This window comes from Aedes aegypti, chromosome 1, assembly GCF_002204515.2.
Source record: "Aedes aegypti strain LVP_AGWG chromosome 1, AaegL5.0 Primary Assembly, whole genome shotgun sequence".
NCBI lineage: Eukaryota > Metazoa > Arthropoda > Insecta > Diptera > Culicidae > Aedes > Aedes aegypti.
Genome location: NC_035107.1, coordinates 249,366,253 through 249,372,090, shown reverse-complemented (window position 1 = coordinate 249,372,090; position 5,838 = coordinate 249,366,253). Strand labels below are relative to the sequence as shown.

The 5,838-nt window shown below is 42.6% G+C and overlaps 1 pseudogene; it reads left to right on the top strand.

The window, feature by feature from the left end:
- Positions 1-5,025: 5,025 nt before the first annotated feature.
- On the top strand, positions 5,026-5,630 carry LOC110674652 (annotated as a pseudogene).
- The last annotated feature ends 208 nt before the right edge of the window (positions 5,631-5,838 follow it).

Genomic DNA, 5,838 nt, shown 5'->3' with positions numbered 1-5,838 from the left:
ACTGGCGTGTCATGCAACGGCTCACTCCTAACAACAAGCATGTGGTGTGGGTCTTTAATGTAGATGGACCGTCCATGGAAACACTCATTCAATCCAAGTTCATCCTCAACTACCGCTTTGGAGAAATACAGTTGAGGAAAGTAAAGAGGTCAACCCCAAACTCCAATGACAATCCAACTGGACAGCCGACCCAAGAGAAATCTGAGGAGGCCTCTAGTAGCATCCCACAACCAACTCCCACCATACAGGCTAGCTTGTCTTCCTCTGATGGAAAAGATGCATATTTGACCTCACTTCCTGGTCCAAGCGGTGTCACCTCAATGGCTCCCAATAAGGGCAGTGGAAATGTCAAAAGTGTAAAATTGACCACAAGGGATAAGCCAGCAGGCCTAGGTAAGGGAAAGGACAAAAACCAAAATCTAAGACATCCCCCAAAATCAAAAGTTGATGATCCGCAACATCCAAAGAAGGACGGCAAACGTCCGGAAAATGCGGAACGCCTCAGCAATGATTAAAATCCTCCAAGTGAATCTCCATCATGCTCAGTGCGCAACAGATGTGCTTTGCAGGAGATTCACAAAAGAACACCTTTCCGTGGCACTGATTCAAGAGCCATGGGTCTACAAAACTCGAATACAAGGTATTCAACTAAACTCGTGTAGGTTGGTATATGATGACAGCCAGCTCTCTCCCAGAGCAGCTATTCTAATACGCAATGATACTAAATGTTTCCCAATTACAGAATTCATCAAAAGGGACATCGTGGCAGTCAGGATGGAGGTTTCTACTGCTAGGGGCAGTACTGAGATCATTATGGTCTCGGCGTATTTCCCTGGCGACGCAGAAGACATTCCTCCTCCAGAGATGGCTGCTCTTGTCTCTTACAGTCAAAAACACAACATCCCCTTCGTCATCGGTTGTGACGCCAATGCTCATCACCTTGTATGGGGAAGTTCAAACACAAATATCAGAGGTGAGCATCTTTTGCAGTTTCTTTCCTCCAAAAATATTGACATATGCAATGTCGGTGATAAGCCTACATTTGAAAACATCTTACGACAAGAAGTCCTTGATCTGACTTTATGCAGTCAATCCATCTCGGATAAAATAAAAAACTGGCATGTTTCTAATGAAATATCTATGTCAGACCATAAACATATAGTCTTCGAGTGGGAAGGGAGTCTAATGATTCAAAAGTCGTTTAAAGATCCCAAGAAAACTGATTGGGAAACCTACTCAGCTATTCTCCGTTCTGAAGACTATATAATAGAGCCGAATATTCAGACTATTATACAGTTAGAAACAGCTTCGGATTCTATTAAAAACAAAATTCTAAATGCTTATCAAGAGAGCTGTCCGATCAAAACAGTTAGTTCGAACAGAGATGTTCCATGGTGGAACTTCAACCTTGATAAACTCAGGAAAACTGCTCGGAAGGAATTCAACCGAGCCAAACGCACTTCTGATTGGAGTCTATACCGAAAGGCTCTGACAGAGTATAACAAAGAAATGAGACGAGCAAAACGGAAATCATGGGTTCTCATGTGTGAAAGCATTGAGAAAACTCCCGTAGCTGCTCGACTTCATAAAACTCTTTCGAAGGATCACTCCAATGGTTTGGGAAGTCTTCAAAGGACTGACGGTTCACTCACTGTGGAACCTCGTGAAACACTGAGTGAAATGCTAAGAGTTCACTTTCCTGATTCAATCCCACAAACGAGTCTAAATGCTGAAGGTGCCAGACTTGACGTCTCAGTTCCACACGGGTTCCTATCAGGGGACTCAGGAGCAAAAAGGGACGCAATAAAGGTTGCCAAAGAAGCTTTTACTCGCGATAGGGTTGTTAGGGCAGTGAGATCTTTCGAGCCATTCAAATCTGCTGGCATGGATGGAATCTTCCCAGCGCTTATCCAAAAAGAGGAAGAGACACTGATTCCACACATGGTAGAGATTTTTAAGGCAAGTTTAGTTCTGGGACACATTCCAAATGATTGGCGTCAAGTTCGAGTTGTCTTTATTCCAAAAGCAGGAAAAAAGGACAAAACCAACCCTAAAGCATTCCGACCGATAAGCCTATCCTCGGTAATGCTTAAAATCATGGAGAAGGTATTATGCGAGTATATAGATTCCAAATTTATGAAAACTATGCCTCTTTCTAAATCCCAATTTGCTTATCAAAGCGGAAAATCAACGGTCTCAGCACTGCACACGCTAGTGAACAAGATCGAGAAAACCTTTAATGCAAAAGAAATCGCTCTTATAGCATTTCTTGATATTGAGGGCGCGTTCGATAACGCTTCTTATTCGTCTATAGGTTCGGCAATGTTGAGGAGAAACTTCGACCCATGCATTGCAACCTGGGTACATGCTATGCTAGCAAATCGACAGATCTCATCTGAGCTGAGTGATTCGCGCATTACTGTAATGGCTACAAGGGGATGCCCTCAAGGGGGAGTACTATCTCTCTTATTGTGGTCATTAGTGGTGGACGAACTGCTAGATAGCTTAGAAAGAAGGGGTTTTGAAGTTGTTGGATACGCAGATGACGTAGTCATTATTGTACGAGGCAAATTTGACAGCGTTATTTCATCAAGGATGCAAATTGCTCTCAATCACACACTCTCCTGGTGTCAAAAAGAGAAACTAGGAATAAACCCTTCAAAAACAACAATTGTACCGTTCACAAAAAGACGAAAGGTACAACTCCACCCTCTTTTCTTGAACCAAATACAATTAGTTTACTCAAATGAGGTCAAGTATCTTGGCATCACACTTGACGCAAAACTAAATTGGAACACCCATCTTCAAACAATCATAAATAAAGGTCTCAATTCACTCTGGGTTTGCTCAAAGACCTGTGGTAAAACATGGGGTCTAAAACCCAGTATGATCATGTGGATCTATAAAACAATCGTTCAGCCTAGAATAACCTATGCGTCCCTTGTTTGGTGGCCTAAGACAAAGGAAGCTACGGCTAGAGCTAAGCTGAACAAAATTCAACGTACTGCCTGTATTGCCATAACCGGTGCAGTTCGTAGTACCCCCTCGTTTGCCCTAGATGCTATACTCAATCTGCCCCGGCTGGATCAATTCATAAAGCTGGATGCTGAGAAAAGTGCTCTTCGGCTAAAACGATCAACAGTCCTACTGTCAGGGGACTTAACAGGTCACCTCAGTATATTAAACGAATTTTCGATAAATCCTATTGTTGAAAAATGTAGTGACTGGATGGAAAAAGTGCTAAACTATGACTCGCCATTCACGGTGGTCTTTCCTTCTCGTGAGGAATGGGAAGGAGGTGGACCCACCATTTCACCGAGATCTATTAAATTCTACACAGATGGTTCAAAAATGAATAATTTGACAGGGTCTGGAGTATACGGACCGAAAACCAAAATCTCTGTCTCTCTTGGACAGTGGCCTACAGTATTTCAAGCAGAAGTCTATGCAATCAAGGAATGTGCGCAGCTGTGTCTGAAAAGAAATTACAGACATGCCACCATCTGTATTTTCTCTGATAGTCAAGCAGCGCTTCAATCTTTGAAGGCTTTCACTTGCAACTCAAAACTTGTGTGGGAATGCATTCTTGCACTGAAATCCCTAGCTGAACGCAATCGAGTTAAACTATATTGGATCCCAGGACATACGGGTCTAGAGGGTAACGAAATTGCCGATCAGCTAGCAAGGAATGGATCAACCAATATGTTCATTGGTCCAGAGCCATTCCTTGGCATTTCAAACTCTGCACTAAACACGGAATTGAACAACTGGTTATTCGGTCAAATTCAATCAAATTGGAATACAGTTTCCAATGCGAATCAGTCCAAAAGGTTCGTAACAATAAACACGACACAAACACAAAAACTTATAGGTCTCAACAAATGGGATCTCAGAACATACATCGGTCTAATAACTGGTCACTGCCCAAGCAGATACCACTTATACAAGATCGGTGTCGTCCAAAACACAAATTGCCGTTTCTGTGACGAGACGGACGAAACCTCACAACACCTTCTCTGCTCTTGCAGTGCACACATCCATCGTAGGTTCAAAATATTTGGCAAGCACTACTTACAGCCAGCTGATATTTGGAACGCATCCCCCAGGGAGGTGGTTAGCTTTATTATGCTGATCACGCCAGATTGGGGGAACTACAACACTGCAACCTAGGACTTCTGCCCATCAATGGCAGATGGTTCAAAGTTCAGTCAAATGCGCAAAGTATTCCGGAGGCACATTTGCTACTGGAAAACATTGTGTACATAGAGTAATAGGGTATATCACAATAGTCCTAAAAAATGGACGCAGTGATCCCACACCCGACAGAAGAAGATACATTATGTCTCCGACCTCAGCGAAACATTTCGCCAAGAACCCAAGAGCTGAGAATTCGGTAGTTTTTAAAATCGAATCTAGGAATAAATTCTTCCGAGATATCGGCCAACCGAATTTTTCACAACATAAGTACCCAACCAACATTTAGTGCAAATGTAAACATTCTCTAAGCCCTCTTTATACGGCTTCATGCTGAGTAAAGGCGCTGTACATACGAACGAAAGCTTCTATGCGATCCTTTTACCAACAAATCTGGCGAATCTACTCAGCTATTTTAAAGCTGTGTAGGCAGCTTTTATTCATACCGATCATTGCTCTAACTCGACAGTTATACAACATGTAGCTGTGTAAACATCTTCGGAAGGCGCTTTCTCAATTATTTCGCAACTGTTGAATAATTTTTATACAGCTTCGCTGTATTGTCGACTAAATATTAATTTTCAAGCTGTTTCACAGCTTCCTGAATTTATATCATAAGTATCTGAACGTTACACAATTAAAGTATCTGCCACCGCCTGGAATCGATCTCACGATCTCTGCATCCACAAGTCTCGACGTTGTCCTTACTGCCACCACAGTATATATCGCAGGCAAAGAAAACACACCGTTTTGTTCTAAATCGAAAACGGTTCATATAATATTCTATAATGACGGTAAAGGATGTTATAGCCACGCTTACACCACTTCATCAGGCTGTAAAAGGGTGTGAAACGTCAAACGCAATGTTTACATCCAACAGGCTGTGTAGATTTGTGATCGAGTGAAACTGCTGCTGAAATAAGAGTGCGCGATGATTTTCGGTGATTATCCGGCGGAGTACAACCCGAAGATCCACGGACCTTACGATCCTGTCCGTTACTACGGCAAGCCGGATACGCCAGGTGAAGTTGATCGAATTGGGTGCTTGGTTTGGCCACCGTGACAAGAACCCAAGGCTGCTGCTGGAGTCGTGAGCCGTGTCTTTTGGAGATGGCAACACAAGTACTGAAAACCCAAGCGGATGGGTATTGCCCCGTTCTTCCAGGTCAACGTCGGCGGAATGGTGTTATTCTATGCCAAAATGAAGCAGCGCAGGAACTACAAGTACCACTAAACGAAGCCCATAGGAAGCAGGGCAGTTAGAAGCGAATGAAAGTGCGATCCGCGGAGAATAATTTTGGCAGGATCTGGAGGGTGGTTCCGGCTTGTGGAAGATAGCAATTCGGCATGTATTGACAGACGGATGCTGGCATATAGTGAAAATCTGCTTGTTCGGAGAGTAAATTACATAATTTGTGAAAAATAAAACGTGAAAATATAGCGCAAATTTCGTTTTTCTATTAAATGATGGTCACTCCTGTGTTGATTCTTCGAAAATTAAGTTGAGGTTAATAGAATTGCAATAGATGCGTCACAAGTTGTTGTTTTACAGCTTACAGCTGTATATTCGCTGTATAACTAACGATAAAGCGCTTCTGAATTATATATTGAGTAGCATAACAAATCATATTGTATAGAAGCAGC